General features: G+C 42.8%; 1 protein-coding gene across 5 annotated transcripts in view; it reads left to right on the forward strand.

The window, feature by feature from the left end:
- Nucleotides 1-20358, forward strand: part of LOC146796821 (metalloproteinase inhibitor 4-like) — a 334973-nt gene that overhangs the window by 242933 nt on the left and 71682 nt on the right. Inside the window, exon 3 of one of the 5 annotated variants that reach the window (XM_085629554.1) lies at nucleotides 3262-3422. The exons of the other annotated variants lie outside the window; for them this stretch is intronic. The gene's annotated coding sequence lies outside the window, so the exon portion shown is untranslated. The remainder of the gene's footprint in view (nucleotides 1-3261; nucleotides 3423-20358) is intronic. 5 annotated transcript variants of the gene reach the window in all.

Here is a 20358-nt window from a genome sequence, read left to right on the forward strand (position 1 = left end):
CCCTGACGGACCTCCAGGTGACCTACTGCTCCACGAAAAAGACCTCTGGGCAGAATTCATCCTTCGGTTCCTTAAAAATTTAGCCCTAGGTTGTCCAATTCCGGACTCCTGGAAGGGGGCGGAGGTGGTGGCCATATACAAGAAAGGGGATAGAGGGGACCCAGCCAACTACAGACCAATTAGCTTAATCGATGTAATTCAAAAAGTGGTTGGCAAAGTCCTCCTAACCAGAATTAAGGCCTGGATAGATGAGGAGGGTATTTTGAGTCACCTGCAGGCGGGCTTCAGGGAGGGAGTAGGCACTATTGACCAGGTATTCAGATTTTGTACCATCTATTGGAAATCTGTGGTTATCGAAAAAGGCAGCCTTTACTTGGCATTTATTGATTTAAAAACAGCCTTTGACCTGGTCCCACAATCACAGCTGTGGCAGGTACTATACGACCTGGGTATCCCTCCCCTAACCCTGGACCTCCTCAAACGCCTCCACGTAGGCAACTTTGCCAAAGTCAGGTGGGGACCGCAGGGACAACTTACAGAGAGGATTTCAGTTGAGAAAGGAGTGTGACAGGGTTGTGTCATGGCCCCGACCCTGTTCTCTCTCTATATAAATGGTGTGGCAGACTATTTGAGAGGCGACAGGGTCGATGCCCCAACCCTGTGCGGGGAAAAAATATCTACCCTGCTCTTTGCTGATGACACTCTCTTGATTTCGAAAAGCCCTATGGGCTTACAAACACTGTTGTCCCGTTTTTCCCAGTTTTGTGACATCAGGGGGCTGAAAATAAACACATCAAAAACCAAGATGATGGCGCTCTCTCCCTCAAAAAACTTCAGGAATAACATCAACCTCAATGGCATCACACTTGAGCTAGTGGACGCTTTTGATTACCTTGGAGTGAGGGTCAATAACAAGCTCAAATGGGCTCCCCATCTTTCTAAAATGCTCCTTGCCCACAAAAGAGCTGCAGGGGCAATATCGAAACATCAGAGGCTCTCACACAGTAGGCCAATAGCGGCGGCCGTTAAGGTTTACGAGGGGAAGGCACTGTCAACAGCCCTCTACGGGGCGGAACTGTGGGGTTTTGAAAACTTGACAGAGTTACTTAGATCTGAGAACAAGTTCTTCAGAGACTTAGTCTCGCTTCCCCTGTCCACCCCACTAGTTCCACTCCGTAGGGACTTTGGCAGACAAAACATCAGCAACGTGGCCAGGCTGCGTCCCATTTTATTCTGGTCGAGGATCAGAAGGTCCCCCGAACTCCACCACTATGCCTCAGCCCTGGATGAGTTATTAAATCTGGGAGCAGATCATAAGATCCCCTGGGTAATGAATTTGAAAAAACAACTGCAGAAGATTGGTTTGGAAGAAGCCTGGGTGACCCCGGTCCCACCCCCCAAACTAATGCTAAAAAAAAATTATTGGGATTGAGTTATGGCCGAAAACTTAAGAAGTCAGGAGGGTGTCCTCACTGTGCGTCTTTTGGACATGAAACCGGCTCCCAATCTGGAGCCCTTTTTGGATTTTATTGAATCGCCTCATGACAGATCACTATATCTTAAACTGCGGTATGGTACTCTCCCTCTTTATGATTTTCAATCTAGTTGGAGCAAGGCAATCACGTACCCAACAGGTTGCCCCGGTTGTGCCTAGCCCACAGAGTCTATTGGCCACTTTGTTTGCCTGCCAGTCGTACAGGCAACCCAGATTAAGGTGGCTTAAACCTGTCTGCAAAAATCTGGGTATAAGGTCTGCAAGGGTGGCACTGCGCATTTTGACATATGAAACATCTGTCCCAAGTGTAATCTGTGGGACCGCCAAATACCCGGGTTGGGCCTGGAGGTTAAGACGCAGGCTGCTCAAGGTGCACCATTTATAAGTATACCATCCACCTCCTTGAATTTGCAACCTATTCTGTTTACATTATTAATGATAGAGGATACGTGAATATAATATGTGCATATATGAAATTTTTTATCCTTTTTAACTTTGTATGAACTGAAGTCGCTTGTTGTAGTATGGTTGTTTTCAAACTGTTTTTTATACACATTGTGCTGAACTTTTATGACATTTTGTCTATGTCGAATAAAGTACTACAACAACAAAAAGAATTCCAAAATATTGACTGCCAAAAGGTCGACTTAATAAGATCATTCACACAAAAAATCTTACTTCGATTTTATTCCCACATCAGGTGACTATCACTTCCTACAAATTTTAGTTTAGGGTTAATTTACTTTTCCAACCAGTCCAGTGATGTGTTATCGTCCAAAATATGGATCTGATACATTGATGCTTGACACGTATGTCACTCAAGATTGCAAGGAGAGTACAGGTGCTGGGGCCAAGAGGTATTCGTGAACAAGCTAGATGTGAACAGAGGAAGGTAAACGACGTGAGGCAGATAGAGCCAACAGGGACAAAGAGACAGCCATGTTAAACATGGTGCTCACTCCACCACATTGTTTGATGTGTAGGGATGGTGCATAATGCACGTATGCAGAGTTAGTGTTTATATGTATCGCTATTGATTAGTAGAATTTTTTTTGTGATTACCAGTTGTTGCAGAATGGAGTTAAGCTATCATTAATGGTGAGATTACTACCGTTTTTGGAGGAGACCCCCATGATATTACAATGTTTCACAGAGACAATACTAGCAGCATGCTTAGATAACTTAAAGGAAGTGTACAAAATGTCAAAGTCAGGATCCACCTATACAGGAATTTTATGTCTTGACTTCGCCTCATTTGTTCTATTGTTTTCTATAAACATTACTTTTTTTATCCAGCACTAGTTCAATATTTGTACCTGATAGTTTCTACTGTCTATGTCTTTCTTTATTTTAATTTTATTATTTATCTTAATTCTTTGTATTCTTCTCTCCATTCATCACCTTTTGTTATTTAATTTATTTTGTGATAATTCTTACTATTTTACAATTGATTTTTTCTTTCTGAAGCTTTCATTGTCTGCTTTAATTTGTACTTTGCTGTCTTATTTTACTAATTTTTTATTTTTGTGTTTTTTCCTTAAATTTCCGTTTTTTCTATTTCTACATCTTCCTTACCTTCCCTTTTAGACGTTCCCTTTTTTAAATTGTTATTTTAATTCTTCATACTTGGTTAATTTGATTTGTTTTAATGTTTGTTTGTTATTTTTGTCCTTACCTTCAAAGGCATTTTTATCAGTTCTGTTGAATTCCCTTTCCTCATCACTGCCTCATTAAACTTATCATTATTATCTATTTTTTTTGCACAGTATGTTAATCTAGGCACGCCCGCAAGTGGGCAGATGCCGAACCACCTGCTGCACAAGACACGTCAAACCAGCCTCATTGCTTATATATGGAGGGTCAACATTAAAAAAACAGGCTAGCCCTATTCGCCTTAAGCCAGGATAACGTGTGACTAGCTAAACAGGTGAACTGAATTTATACATTTCATTGATGTTCTTTTTCTTATGTTGTTAATATTATTATAGTGTTGATTTCTGGTTGTGACTTTTTTATTGTTGACGCTGTTATTCTAATTGTGCTTTTGATGCTTTTGCTGTTTTGAGTTGTTCTTGTTATTATAGGGTGCCACTTAGAAGAGTTAATAACCTTGGCTGAATATTTAGATACATGGACAAGATGGCTGCATTTCTGTGCCCAACTAAATAGGGCAAGGTGACATTTGCAGAATAAGAAGAAAGGGAGTTTCTCTGTTAACGACTGAAAGAAGCTCTTGATACCTGCTCCATATTGCAACCTACAGAGCAAACAAAAAGGGCAGATGTGACCAATCCTCTTTAGGAGAGTTTAGGAGATCCACTCCCAAATGCATTGAGCTTACAGCATCATATTAAAAATGTATACGTCTAAGAAGTCTTAGAATTTATAGGAAGGTGACTAGGAATGCATGCCGTAATCCATTAGTTTAGGATCTGGCACTTCACTTAGCAGCAATATTACTCCGCAGCAGTAAATCACTTATGAGTCTATGGGAAAAGTGTGTGTTCCGTTAAGGCTAGTTGTTTGATGAATGAATAAAGATCACTCTGCGATCCAAAAAGCAGCCCACTGCCACTTGTACTAGGGGTTTTCCATGTGCCCCATATTTCTACTCGTGGACTTCCTTTTTTAGATAACTTCCTATATTCCAATATCCTGGATGCAATTTGTTTTTTTGTTTCGGAATGGGAAAAACACTTCAGTTATCTTTATTTAAATATATGTTTTTTATAAAAACACAAACACGTTTTGTATCTGCTGGCCTGCTGGACCAATAGCCTAATGCATCTACTAAATTAGTAATGAATCCTAAAAAGTTCCCTCTGTTTTTCATCTTACCCTGTTCAATAGACCAAAAAATCATGTGCTGGGTTATCAGTGTCAAGTGTGATGTGGTTTTATATTTAGCCTATTACAAAGTAGCTCAGTTATTAAATGGGTTACTCCAATCACAGAAGGTGATCAGTGGCTCTTCCTGATCATAGGTGATTAGACTCGGCGTTCGAAGGTCTGAGCCAATAGAGTGTGTATCCAACAGGTTGAGTCAAATATGCCATCTCGAGTTGCTGATCAGATCCATCTTCACATGTATCTTGAGTACTAATACTTCCCGAAATGTATGTATATACGCATATGGTGTTTCTATAGCACCACCCTAGCCAAAAGGCAGGAGAGCATTGCGCAGAGTAAAAGACAAGCATATAGTCAATGAGTGGTTGGAGCGGTATATGGGTTGTGAATATGTATTGCAATATTGTACAATATTACATTAATGCAAAGGGAGTGCATTTCAAAATGTCCTACTCAAATTCCATAGGTTGCTTGTTCAAGAGTATATATCTGGTAGTTGGACAAATTATGTGAGCTTGAGAGTGGTGGGTGATATTGATGGTGGTCTTCACTGGTGTCTTAACTAAAAGTAATTGTTTCATATGCCCTTTCACACTCAGAGGCTCTAAAATACAGATTGGGGTTGAGGTAGGTGGCAGGATGTGCAGAAATGCTGTTTACTGTATTTCCTATGGGATAGCGGTGTATATTAGGGTGAGAAACCTATATTACATGGTGCATAAGTGCAGTATAGACCTTATACATAGCTAGCCTCTTCTAAACATAGCACAGATGCACATTTACATCGGACAATCAGTTTTTATGACTCTCCACCTACTGACATGGAGAATATAGAAAAATGAAGAAAACAGGCAGTCAAGTGAGCAGAGCTTGTTTTAAGAGAAGATTGCCTAAATGTGAGAATACTCAAATAACTGATTTTTCTTTTTCGTACAATGTATTTTACAAATAACCCAAGATACATTTTAAGTAATGAATGTAAAAGTAGCTACCAAGCTACTTCCTGGAAAATGTCGGGGTGATCTGTCAATGAGATGGGGAGAAAAACAGAGAGAGTCCCAAAACATTATTTTTCCATGCTAATTCACATTGAAACTAATACAGAAAAAACTAACTAAACTAATTTATGCCAAATTTGTCAGAAAGTTAGGTCTTCACTCAGAAAGCATGCATTTTATTATGTGGCGTAAACCCGTTTTTGAGAAATTAGTGTTTAAATAAAGTGATAGCTGGACGGTTGGTCTGCCGGGAGTTCCAAAGGACTCACGTGGTACCACAGATTTAAAAAATAGAGCGATCTGATTGGCCGAGACAACTAGGATTTAAAAGGTTAACACTTTTGTACAGCTTGTGAGTTAAAACACCATCTGCTTATAACGCTGGCACTATTTGACGAATGTACCTAATTGTGGCACAGACTTGGCCCATTCAGATTATTAGTGTTCTTTTTAAAATCATGCATATCCACAAAGAGGGAGGCAAGTTATAAAGGGGGTGTGGAAGTGTTATGTGCTATGAATCTACACATAATCTGTCACAATCTATGAAGGATTATTTTTCTATTGGTATGTCAAAGTTTGTGCCAATCCATAAAGTGGCACAGAACAAAATTGGTCACAACAGAGATTCATACTCAAGAAAAAACAATATATGCAATTGGTAATTAATTTGCAATCTTGTATTGAAATTCTTTTCAACATATAATTAAATTACATCCTGATGTTTTGAGCAGTTGCTCCAAGGTAAGTGTAAAGACAAGTGTTTGATAGAGGGCTTGTGAACTGAAGAAAATTAAGAGGAGAGTGAGAATAAAGTGACTAAGTACATACAATAAAGTTATTTTACAGACCAATGACATGGAGCCTTCCTGAAGATATTGAAAACATCTTATATATAGTTCATAATTCGAAGATACATTCCAAAATTCTTGCTATCTAAATGTGGATATGATTCAAGTACAGGTCAGTGTGCTTTTAGAAATGTTGATGTTTCGACCTCTGGTTGTTGTAAAGGCCAATTACTCCTTAGAATGGGGTCTTCATCAGGATGAAAGTGGGAGCAACTTAGAGAGGTACTAATGAGTTACTAGCTCAGATGTGTGAAAATATCTTGGGTATAATAGGAGGCGGTGGGCTAGCTCACCTAACTATCTCTGTGCCACGATCAGGGGAAAGCGGTACAAAAGAGGGTGGTGATGGACGGAGCATCAGAACCAATCAAACACTCACACCCAGTCAACAGATCCGGGTTTGATCCATCACCGTTCTTTAGCCCACACTGCCACCCCAGTTCAGACATGGCCATATGCAAATCAGTCTGACCCTGTGCCTCATGGGAACAGTCCAGCCCGAACTGCCAAGCCATGCCTTCCCTGGACCGGAAACAAGCATCCTAGGACCGGTTTCTGGCATTTCAGCCGTCTTCAGCCAGGCTTGCTTGAATCCAGTGGCAAAGTGAACAAGGGACTCACGTCTGAGCATACCCTGCCAACTTATGGCGAACAAAGCGGTACAAAAGAGGGTGGTGATGGACGGAGCATCAGAACCAATCAAACACTCACACCCAGTCAACAGATCCGGGTTTGATCCATCACCGTTCTTTAGCCCACTCTGCCACCCCAGATCAGATATGGCCATATGCAAAACAGTTTGACCCTGTGCCTCATGGGAACAGTCCAGCCCGAACTGCCAAGCCATGCCTTCCCTGGACCGGAAACAAGCATCCTAGGACCGGTTTCTGGCATTTCAGCCGTCTTCAGCCAGGCTTGCTTGAATCCAGTGGCAAAGTGAGCAAGGGACTCACGTCTGAGCATACTCTGCCAACTTATGGCGATCAAAGCGGTACAAAAGAGGGTGGTGATGGACGGAGCATCAGAACCAATCAACCACTCACACCCAGTCAACAGATCCGGGTTTGATCCATCACCGTTCTTTAGCCCACTCTGCCACCCCAGTTCAGACATGGCCATATGCAAATCAGTCTGACCCTGTGCCTCATGAGAACAGTCCAGCCCGAACTGCCAAGCCATGCCTTTCCTGGACTGGAAACAAGCATCCTAGGACCGGTTTCTGGCATTTCAGTCGTCTTCAGCCAGGCTTGCTTGAATCCAGTGGCAAAGTGAGCAAGGGACTCACGTCTGAGCATACCCTGCCAACTTATGGTGAACAAAGCGGTACAAAAGAGGGTGGTGATGGACGGAGCATCAGAACCAATCAAACACTCACACCCAGTCAACAGATCCGGGGTTGATCCATCACCGTTCTTTAGCCCACTCCGCCACCCCAGTTCAGACATGGCCATATGCAAATCAGTCTGACCCTGTGCCTCATGGGAACAGTCCAGCCCGAACTGCCAAGCCATGCCTTCCCTGGACCGGAAACAAGCATCCTAGGACCGGTTTCTGGCATTTCAGCTGTCTTCAGCCAGGCTTGCTTGAATCCAGTGGCAAAGTGAGCAAGGGACGTACGTCTGAGCATACCCTGCCAACTTCTGGCAAGCACAGCAGTACAAAAGAGGGTGGTGATGGACGGAGCATCAGAACCAATCAAACACTCACACCCAGTCAACAGATCCGGGTTTGATCCATCACCGTTCTTTAGCCCACTCTGCCACCCCAGATCAGATATGGCCATATGCAAAACAGTTTGACCCTGTGCCTCATGGGAACAGTCCAGCCCGAACTGCCAAGCCATGCCTTCCCTGGACCGGAAACAAGCATCCTAGGACCGGTTTCTGGCATTTCAGCCGTCTTCAGCCAGGCTTGCTTGAATCCAGTGGCAAAGTGAGCAAGGGACTCACGTCTGAGCATACTCTGCCAACTTATGGCGAACAAAGCGGTACAAAAGAGGGTGGTGATGGACGGAGCATCAGAACCAATCAAACACTCACACCCAGTCAACAGATCCGGGTTTGATCCATCACCGTTCTTTAGCCCACTCTGCCACCCCAGTTCAGACATGGCCATATGCAAATCAGTCTGACCCTGTGCCTCATGAGAACAGTCCAGCCCGAACTGCCAAGCCATGCCTTTCCTGGACCGGAAACAAGCATCCTAGGACCGGTTTCTGGCATTTCAGTCGTCTTCAGCCAGGCTTGCTTGAATCCAGTGGCAAAGTGAGCAAGGGACTCACGTCTGAGCATACCCTGCCAACTTATGGTGAACAAAGCGGTACAAAAGAGGGTGGTGATGGACGGAGCATCAGAACCAATCAAACACTCACACCCAGTCAACAGATCCGGGGTTGATCCATCACCGTTCTTTAGCCCACTCCGCCACCCCAGTTCAGACATGGCCATATGCAAATCAGTCTGACCCTGTGCCTCATGGGAACAGTCCAGCCCGAACTGCCAAGCCATGCCTTCCCTGGACCGGAAACAAGCATCCTAGGACCGGTTTCTGGCATTTCAGCTGTCTTCAGCCATGCTTGCTTGAATCCAGTGGCAAAGTGAGCAAGGGACGTACGTCTGAGCATACCCTGCCAACTTCTGGCAAGCACAGCAGTACAAAAGAGGGTGGTGATGGACGGAGCATCAGAACCAATCAAACACTCACACCCAGTCAATAGATCCGGGTTTGATCCATCACCGTTCTTTAGCCCACTCTGCCACCCCAGTTCAGACATGGCCATATGCAAATCAGTCTGACCCTGTGCCTCATGGGAACAGTCCAGCCGAACTGCCAAGCCATGCCTTCCCTGGACCGGAAACAAGCATCCTAGGACCGGTTTCTGGCATTTCAGCCGTCTTCAGCCAGGCTTGCTTGAATCCAGTGGCCAAGTGAGCAAGGGACTCACGTCTGAGCATACCCTGCCAACTTATGGCGAACAAAGCGGTACAAAAGAGGGTGTAAATGGACGGAGCATCAGAACCAATCAAACACTCACACCCAGTCAACAGATCCGGGTTTGATCCATCACCGTTCTTTAGCCCACTCTGCCACCCCAGTTCAGACATGGCCATATGCAAATTAGTCTGACCCTGAGCCTCATGAGAACAGTCCAGCCCGAACTGCCAAGCCATGCCTTCCCTGGACCGGAAACAAGCATCCTAGGACCGGTTTCTGGCATTTCAGCCGTCTTCAGCCAGGCTTGCTTGAATCCAGTGGCCAAGTGAGCAAGGGACTCACGTCTGAGCATACCCTGCCAACCTATGGCGAACAAAGCGGCACAAAAGAGGGTGTAGATGGACGGAGCATCAGAACCAATCAAACACTCACACCCAGTCAACAGATCCGGGTTTGATCCATCACCGTTCTTTAGCCCACTCTGCCACCCCAGTTCAGACATGGCCATATGCAAATCAGTCTGACCCTGTGCCTCATGGGAACAGTCCAGCCCGAACTGCCAAGCCATGCCTTCCCTTGACCGGAAACAAGCATCCTAGGACCAGTTTCTGGCATTTCAGCCGTCTTCAGCCAGGCTTGCTTGAATCCAGTGGCAAAGTGAGCAAGGGACTCACGTCTGAGCATACCCTGCCAACTTATGGTGAACAAAGCGGTACAAAAGAGGGTGGTGATGGACGGAGCATCAGAACCAATCAAACACTCACACCCAGTCAACAGATCCGGGTTTGATCCATCACCGTTCTTTAGCCCACTCCGCCACCCCGGTTCAGACATGGCCATATGCAAATCAGTCTGACCCTGTGCCTCATGGGAACAGTCCAGCCGAACTGCCAAGCCATGCCTTCCCTGGACCGGAAACAAGCATCCTAGGACCGGTTTCTGGCATTTCAGCCGTCTTCAGCCAGGCTTGCTTGAATCCAGTGCAAAGTGAGCAAGGGACTCACGTCTGAGCATACCCTGCCAACTTATGGCGAACAAAGCGGTACTAAAGAGGGTGGTGATGGACGGAGCATCAGAACCAATCAAACACTCACACCCAGTCAACAGATCCGGGTTTGAACCATCACCGTTCTTTATCCCACTATGCCACCCCAGTTCAGACATGGCCATATGCAAATCAGTCTGACCCTGTGCCTCATGGGAACAGTCCAGCCTGAACTGCCAAGCCATGCCTTCCCTGGACCGGAAACAAGCATCCTAGGACCGGTTTCTGGCATTTCAGCCGTCTTCAGCCAGGCTTGCTTGAATCCAGTGGCAAAGTGAGCGAAGTGAGCAAGGGACTCACGTCTGAGCATACCCTGCCAATTTATGGCGAACAAAGCGGCACAAAAGATACGTGTAAAGACATAATCTGTCACAATCTATGAAGGATTATTTTTCTATGGGTATGTCAAAGTTTGTGCCAATCCATAAAGTGGTGCAGAACAAAATTGGTCACAACAGAGATTCATACTCAAGAAAAAACAATATATGCAATTGGTAATTCATTTGCAATCTTGTATTGAAATTCTTTACAACATATAATTAAATTACATCATGAAGTGTTTCGAGCAGTTGCTCCAAGGTAAGTGTAAAGACAAGTGTTTGATAGAGTGCTTGTGAACGGAAGAAAATTAAGAGGAGAGTGAGAATAAATTGACTAAGTACATACAATAAAGTTATTTTACAGACCAATGACATGGAGCCTTCCTAAAGATATTGAACACATCTTATATATAGTTCATAATTCGAAGATACATTTCAAAATTCTTGCTATCTAAATGTGGATATGATTCAAGTACAGGTCAGTGTGCTTTTAGAAATGTTGATGTTTCGACCTCTGGTTGTTGTAAAGGCCAATTACTCCTTAGAATGGGGTCTTCATCAGGATAAAAGTGGGAGCAACTTAGAGAGGTACCAATGAGTTACTGGCTCAGATGTGTGAAAATAACTTGGGTATAATAGGAGGCGGTGGGCTAGCTCACCTAACTGTCACTGTGCCATGATCAGGGGAAAGGCATCACAAAATGGGCCGGTAGGCTCTTAGTCAGGAGGGAGATGCAAAATCGAAACCACGGTCCTGTCGGGGTCTGCAGAGTTGTTGTTATGCTGAAATTAAATTAATTAGCATGCAACCATTCATTTTAAGTGAATTTAATAGTCCAATAACAGAAACAGAGGGGATTCAGGTCCTCACCAATTCATATTCGTAAACAATATACACTTGGTTAGTTAAAAAATAATTGAATTATGTCTTTAAGGTTTAGCTCTAACGAATCAGGTTCTTTTTCTGTCCAGAGGAGAAACAAAACAAGGAGCGTCCCATTACCGGATTTAGTCAAGCTTAATACTGGGAAGATTAGGAGAGCTTAGCGCATTTAATGAATTAAAAGAAAGGCCGCGCTGTAATAAAGTCACTGTGTTTGCTTGTTTGGAATCTCTGGAAGGAGCTCACCACTTTGCGAGGACGGCGGTGGCACTGTCTAAAAATAGACAACCGAAAAGTTCAATGTGCACGTAGATGAGTTCAAGTCGGGAAGTCAGTCGCTAGCTGCTGTCAGTCACAACGTGTACGTGCGTCAGCGATAGATCATGTCAATAAAGGAATGGGAGCTTTTTAAGCCTCAACGCGGGTATGCATGTATGAATACAAAGGGTTGACCAATAACTCTGTATAAAACCAAAGGATAAACATGAACAACCACCAAGTAAGTGCGCAAAAGTCACTACGGCAAATGGTCCTCAATAGATACGATACATTGTCCATTAGATTCAATACAAAATATGTAAAAATTATCGCACCAAGGTCAGATGTCTCAAAGATTGGTAAAATATATATAATGGTTAAAAATGATCCATATTTAAGCAGTTGTGTTAGAAGCTGCCCGCTTAACCATGTGTATAAATCAATAGTTGGGAGCACCATTGTTCAGAATAAAGATCATAAAACAGGAACCCTATTCATAATTGAAATATATGGTTATGTAGGAATACAAGTAATAATACATTTGTGTGAGAAATCATAAAATACACATATAAACATAATATACATCAGTTGATCATACAGGCTGTGGCAAGCAGTACAAATTAGGACATGTAGGATTGCAAACAGAACATGAATAAATTGTAACATAGTAGTGTGGATTTTTCAACCCATATTGAGAAGAGACAGCTGTCTTGAAATCTCCGCATGTTCATTAAGCTCTTGGTTAGCAGTGTTCAACATGGGCGTCCATTTGCACTCATGTAGGTTAAGTATATCTCGTATGTTACCACCTCAAGGGGCCCAATGTTACCTTTTCGAGGAATAACCACTTAAGGCTATCCACTGGTGGTTGAATGTATGAAAGTGTTCCAGCAGTGGTGCCCTTGAACCTTACAACTCACAGGGCTGCAGTGTTGTGGTATCTGTGTTTTACCCTTCTGGTGGATCTGACCAATTTACAATAAACCAGATGGGCATATGATGGCATAAATTACATTTACGCTATTGCAATTTGTCTGATTCTTCATCTCAAAAGTCTTTGGCGGCCTTCTGAATTGAATCCCTCACCGATACCGGTTTCGTCCGTTAGAAATGTAGGAATTAGGTTTGATTGCGATCTCTCTTTTACGACACAAATCCAGCATATTTCTTTATCCTGCTTTGATCATTTAATTTCTGTCAGAAAGCTATTGTATTTACTTCCATTGGAGACCCGAAAGATCATAGTCCATGCGCTGGTGACTTCGGATTTGGATTAGGCGAATAGCTTATATTTGGGGCTTCAGCTTCTCTGATCCATAGATGACAAATAAAACAGAATGCAGTGGCTAGGCTCATCTGAAGGGTCCACTTTCACCATCATATCTCCCCCCATTTGAGACAACTTCATTGGCTTCCAGTTGCCAAGAGGGCTGTGTTTAAAGCCCTGACATTTGCTTTCAGAGCCTTAAGGGGCATAGGTCAAAACTATCTCAGGAATGAGCTTAGCCTGTACCATCAGATGAGAGCCCTGAGATCTAACCACCTGTGACTCCTAGTACATTCCGAGGTTTGCCAAAGTTCGATGAAGTGGCAGGTCATTCTCAGTACAGATGGCCAGCTTTGGAACGCTTTGCCCATCCACGTTCACATGGCTGGGTCGGAACAGGGATTCAGGAAAGATTTAAAAACATGGCTCTTCAATCAAGCTTAGATTGTGATGGCCAAATCTATTCTTCAGTCTTGCTTTGAGCACTGGGACGCCTCAGTTGAGGTAGCTGTGCTGTACAAATGTCTTTGATTGTTTGCTTGAAAAGTGTGTCCTCTATTGATGAATTTTTTGGTCTCTGTAGTAAGTTTGCATGCTTTGCAATGGCCACATTTATAATGTCCAAGGACTTTAGGTATGTTCCACCTTTCTTAAAGGAATGCATCAGTGGCTCGCGTGTGTCGATTTGGCAAGCTTGTGTCGATTTTGTTTAAGATAAATCTCCAATAGCTATTGAGGATCCGTCTTATATCATTACTGCCTGTGCAGTAGGTGGTGACACAAATCATCTTAGTCATGGTATCTCCAGACTGTGGTTTAGGTTCCAGAAGAGGTTCTCTAGGGTTAAAGCAAGCCCTCTTGCAGGCCCTCTTGCGCAGACTCTTTGGATATCCAATTTCTGAAAATCTGTGTTATAGATTTATTGATTCCTTGAAATATTCTGCCTAACGGGAATAATTCCTACGTAATCTAAGTAATTGCCCGTAGGGCAAGTTATCCCTCAAGCTACTAGGGTGATGACTAGTTTAAAGAAGGAGGGTGTTCCTTTCGGTACTTTTTCCGAACAAGGTGGTGTAAAGGTGACCTTCCTCTGCTTTGATTGAGACATCCAAGAAGTCAATACTGCAAGAGTCATATTGTACAGTAAATTTAATGTCCTGTGATCTGTCATTCAACTATGTATGGAAAGCTGTAAGGTCAGACTCATTGTCTGTTCATATGAGGAGGATATCTTCAATATATCTTTTCCAAAGCGTTTTGTCCTCTTTAAAGATGAAGTTGGTTTCCAACTTGCCCATAAACATTATGGCCAAGTTTGGCACAAAGCTGGCACCCACTGCAATTCCTTTGCTTTGTAAAATGTAGTCCCCTTGAAAGAAGAAGTAATGTTTCATCATGGTAACTTCCAATGAATGTAAGATACAGTCAGTGGGCACCTGGACAGGTTGTGGTCTACTATTATGAACAATCTTTACAACTTCCAATGCTGGCCTCTGTGGGATACTGGTGTATAAGGATGTAATGTCCATAGTTACAAGTAGTTGTTGCATGGGATTAAAGGCGAGTTTGTCAATGAGTCTGATGGTTTCCATTGTGTCTCTAAGATAGTGGACTCTACACAGGGTTTGAGGACGAAATCCACATATTTAAATAAGGGTTCCAGTAAGGACCCACAGCCAGATACTTTGGTGCGGTCCGATGGATGTTGTAGATTCTTGTGAACCTTAGGGGGGGTATAAATCGTTGTCAACCACGCCTGTTTTTTTATTAGGGAAATCATATTTCAATTCTGTAAGATACTCCTCATCGAGACAGGTGTTGGTGATGTCCTTGATTAACAATCTATCAAATGAGGGAAGTAAAAGCTGTCTGGGGTCCCACTCAGCTTCCAAATATATTACACAGGATCAAAGAGGAGTGGAGCCCTAAGACCTATGGGGATCTTGATAAAAAATATCTGTAGAACCCTCAACAGCCATTTTCCGCCTTTGGTATGTCTTTGGACATCAGCATTGTTTTTTATATTACTCACGACAGGTGGAATACTATCCCCTGGATCTAATTATTCTGCTGGTTGTATTCATTCCGGCGAGCGAGAATGAATTTGCTTTCAGCTGTAAATAAAAAGAGTAGTTTGTTCACACATCATGCCAGACATTGTGTAATATGTCTGGTTTTCATCATATGAATGTGTGAATTTTCATGTTAGTTTTGTGCCCTTAATGATATTAGCATTATTTTAGTGTGCTGTTTGCACTTAGCAAGATTCAGTGTGCTTTCTACTAAAAATGAAAATCTACACGTGACTGTCACTCTTCCATATCACCGTGCTGTTTGGAACATATATCTCCAAAGTTATTTTCAGCAAATCAGGGTATTTACAGTTTTCCGTTTGTACACATGATCATTTTGAAAATATTGGTGGACCATGATTAGCCATCCATATCACCGTACTGTTTATGCATACAATATCCCCAATGTTGTTATACAGATCAGGGTTCCACTTTCATGCATGTACATTAATTAGATATTGATGGGCCACTCGATAAAATAAAATATGCACATACGTTTCCTAAAGGTTGTCATTAGTTTGAAATCCGTGGATACTTACTATTCTATATTAGGGATAATCACGATTGGCACAGGCCCATCAATATTCTCTTAAAATGAATGGTTACATGCTAATTAATTAAAGTTCAGAATAACGACAACCCTGCTGATCCCTACTGGAACGTGGTTTTGATTTTCCATCTACCTCCTGACCAGGAGCCTACTGGGCCATTTTGTGATACCTTGTAACGTATTGTGGCACAGCGATAGTTAGGTGAGCTAGAATACCGCCTCCTATTATACCCAAGTTATTTTTCACATATATGAGCTAGTAACTCATTGGTATCTCTAGGTTACTACCACTTTTGTCCTGATGAAGACCCCATTCTAAGGAGCAGTTGGCCTTTACAACAACCAAAGGTCGAAACATCAACATTTCTAAAAACACACTGACCTGTACTTGAATCATATCCACAGCGAGATAACAAGAATTTTGGAATGTATCTTTGAATTGTGAATTATATATAAAATGTGCATTCCCTTACACATCAGCCAAGTCTCCGTTGGTTCTCCAAAGCAAGGGCGCGTCAGTGAAGCCTCACTCTCCCGGAAGCGGCAAAACATCAAAGACCACCTCCGGCATACAGATTCAGTTAGCCAGACACCAACACCTCCACTCCAGTCTTCTTAATCAGGTTATTTTTATTTTATATGCTGTAACGCATTTCGGCAGGATCCCCTGCCTTGTGTGAAAACAGAGCACATGCTGATCACTAACAGTAGCACACAATCCGATCTTCAAGAAGAGCTCACACGAATGAACCGCCAGAAGTTAGGCCATGTATTTTCAGATAGCGCCAAGTCTTTTAGTTCCCTTATCAGCAGCAGCCTTAGGTTCAGTAAAGAAATAACTATGAAGACTCAGGCTCCTTACCATAAACTCCACAAATCAAGACGTTCAAACACTGCTCCTTTGCTACATAGATGGAAGCAATGCCCTGATCTCAGCATCCCAGATATCAACCTAGCACATCGTAAGAGCATCCTCTACACAGTGGAATTGATGTAGCTGGTTTAATTAATTAAAATTTGCATATGTTTTAGAGTAGATCACACACAGTGTAAATGTGGTTTCTTAATTTAGTCAAATTTGGTCAGAAGTATACCTCAACTCCATTTATCAAATCAACATGTGACTGTATTTCGTTTCTCACTTTCCACATGTATTTAAAATATACACTACGGAAACAGATTTTTGCAGCAAAATCATGTCCACAGTGAACTTAGCCTTCCTTTAGCCTGCAACTTCCAAAGCCTTTTTAGTTCCTTCTACTGTGCTACAGAAAGACATTCATGAATACGTTTGTCATTGTATTGCATGTAAGAAGGTTTGTGCTATTGCATCCGTTGACGTGATATCAAAAGTACATTCAATATTTTTTAATATTTAGGGGATGGTGCTAAGCCATTTTGCATTTATTCTGTGTTATGATTGCACAGCTTTGTTAAAATGTTGCTCAATTGGTACAGATTATATTTTTGCTGTGTATTTCTCTATATAAACTGGTGCATTTGAGGGTGAGCCAAACGTTGTTTGTCCCAACTCTCAGAGACTGAACCCCTGTGGGTTTGTCTCGCACACTGGACTTAGAATTCTTTTGGGATTTTCTTCGAAGCTGATCCTTCTGCTAGACTTTCTGCTGCCTTTTACTGCGCTTCATGCTAATTCCCTATTATCATTTTGCCTGCATTGAGATTAACTATATTTTACCTTCAATAATGCCTCCTCAAATTTGAATACACCTTCAGGGTTTTCAATTTACTGCTGATTCTCCAGAGTCCTTATTTCCTTGAAATGATAATTATTTTGTTGTCGTTGGGTTTTGGTTTATGGTGATATTGTCTTGTGTATTGTTAAGGTCAGCACGGCTCCCGATCTTGTGCAGAAACGTTGTCTCCTACTTTATCAGATATCAAAGATAGTGTCATCACAATGACTCATGAAGCCATATGACAGCATGGCCAGAACACCCATATACTTCAGGAAACCCACCTACTACTACTGCCCAACTGGCATTTTATGAAGGAATGACTTTGGGAGGATCAATACCTAGTAAAGCCAGAAGAGTAGCAGAAAATACATCTTCAGCTGCTACGCACACAAGTCCAGTAATGGCAACTCCATACTGATTTGGCAAGCTCCATCTTTCTTTCATTACTGAAGAAATTGAAAAGGCACCTTATTAGGGATCTGCTCCTGTTCACCAAGACCATATGAGTAATGCCCTGATACCTGTAAGTATGTTGCACATATATCTCCTTCAAGTAGCCTTGCTACATTTATCTACAGCATTATTTTGGTTTACAGCTGGGATCCCACTCTACAAGTACTCATGCACACAAACATTCAAGCCACTAAAATGAAATCCTTTACTGAAAATACAGATTGTGGCCGAATGTTCAGTTCTTCAGCCAGAGGTTAACCTGGGGAAGAGAATTCTCTTGTCATTCAAGACATCAAGCCTGCACAGCATTTCCCTTTTCCATTCAAGAGTTCCCAAATAATTGGTATATATATTTACATAATATGCGGGAGTGAAAGCCAGGATGATCCGACATTTAGTTCAGAACAGACTTAAATTCTTCAGAACATTTTACAATATTTGATGTCCTGTTTTACTCTGAATTTTTCACCACCACCAAATGTGTCATTTCATTACAGGACAGTAACATAATGAAAAAGGTTAAACAAAGCAAAGTCAAACAGTATAAATCACACTAAAGAGCAATATCAAAACAGGTGTGTTGCCCATCTTCCCCCAATCTATGTCCGCTGAAGTGCCTTCCAATGTGTTTCCTTGGATGACGCTAACAACACACAGGCCAGGAGGCTCACCGCAGTTCCCAGTGGTTCCCGGCAGCTAACCGCCACTGTAACCCCTCAATCCACTGTATCTCGCAGTTCGCTATCCCACTATCTGCAACCTGCTCGTGGTTGCGCCCACAGTCCTAGCTTTGGACGCCTCACAGATGCCAGGAGCGAGGCAGGGAGAAGAGGCATGAGGCTCAAGGAGTGTTGAGGACACCAAGTCTCGGTCCAGATAGACCAGAAAACTGCAGCTCCAGATCTGGCAACCCTAGCCCCACCCACACTCCACCCCTGACCTTGACCCACAGGAGGTGGGTAAGCCAGAGAGTCTGTTGGATGTTGGATGTGGCAAGAGTGGGAAATGTGGGGTGTGACAGCTGTTGGACCGCAGGTGGCCCCAGTAGCTTGGCTGAGGCTGCCCGGTTAAATTTGGGTGCAGCCTGAGGCACCTTTGGGGGGCCCCACTTGCCACCTGCTACTTGCCACGCAGTGGCGTGAAGTGGAGCAGAGCACGGTGAGGAGTGTAACTACAAAATGAATTTAAAATCATCAACCCACAACCCACAATTACAAGAACAAAGAGAGAGATACAAAGGAGAGCTACAGTTACAGACACAACCAGGCAAAACCAGGGCTGTCAAGAAGTTTGTTTAGCACAAAGCCAATTTCTAAATTCGAGAGGAGACTCACTCACATACTAAGCGGGAAAAACAAAAAAGCCACTAGGTGGTCTGGTCGAAACCGAGGTATTGTATATCCAATCTCCGCCGCAAACAGCAGCAACAAAAGGGAGATAGCCAACTGAAACTGAAACAGAAACAGTAATAAAAAAGGAGGGGTACAAGATAATGGATCAAAGCATCCAGCGCCATCAACATCCATTCTAAATCCCCAGATAGTTGGATATACAGCAGAGTTAGAAGCAGTCAGTCAGTCACACATAGGAAGCGAAAGCCCCCCCGCTCAAAAGAACAAAAGCAAGGGGAAACACCTGTGGGACAAGACACACCTGGAGACACACCAAAAAATAGAGTAGTAGTATAAGCACAGATTCATAGGGTAGTAATACTAAAGACACTTCCGTTTCCACATCCAAAAGCCTGGGACAGTTCAAGTCTAAAGGACCTAATGGAAGATCACTGGACCCAAACAGAAACATTGGAGATGAAGGACAGTAACATCCCTTGATAGAACTCCTTGATACATCATCCCACATACAAGAGGTCAGTCAATTAAAGACTAACATATCAGAGGAATCAATATTAAAATCTCTCAGGGAGGTGAGGAGACAGAATGATAAATCCTCAATCAGGTTAAGCCCAATTGTGACAGGTAGAGGAAGCCCACAGGCAAATAAGAGATTCACTTTCAAAAACATATCAATATTATCACAATCACCATTGCTCAAGAACAGTGAGCAAAAGGTACAGGAGGCCGCAGGTACCAGTAGAGCTTCCCCTATAGGGAACAAAGAGAACCAGGATCGGGCTGAGAAGGACCGAGACAAAACCTGGGGGGCTCTCCTGACAACCATGGACGCAATGTCGACAGCTATATTTCACCAAGCAGATAAACAGGATCTTCAGTTAGACTTGTTAAACATCTTGGCAGTACACATAGTGGACATTGACAAAAAAGTACAAGCATTAAATGACCTGATCTAGAGAGCCCTAAAACATAATTACATTCAGCAAGTAACATGCCGTTGTGAAACCCTAGGAGTTTGATATGACTTCTTACTGATATATTGACCGAAATAAGGGTACAAGCAGCAAGAGTACATACGAGACAGATTGTTCAAGAACATGAATCAGAAGATTCAAAAGTCTCAGTAAGGACAAATGAAAGTCACACGCTTCAAAGAAATCATCCCCCAGACAAAAAACTGGGAAAGAATTAGCAAAAGATCTAAAGAAAAAGTCAATTGATCTCCAAACGACATCTAATATTGGTCAGCAAAGTAAGGAGAGTGAAGAGATAGGAGTGGAGGAACATGTACAAAATATTACAAAAAGGAATAAAAAAAGACAAAGAAAAG

The sequence above is a fragment of the Triturus cristatus genome, chromosome 10 (assembly GCF_964204655.1).
Source record: "Triturus cristatus chromosome 10, aTriCri1.1, whole genome shotgun sequence".
In the NCBI taxonomy this organism is placed as follows: domain Eukaryota; kingdom Metazoa; phylum Chordata; class Amphibia; order Caudata; family Salamandridae; genus Triturus; species Triturus cristatus.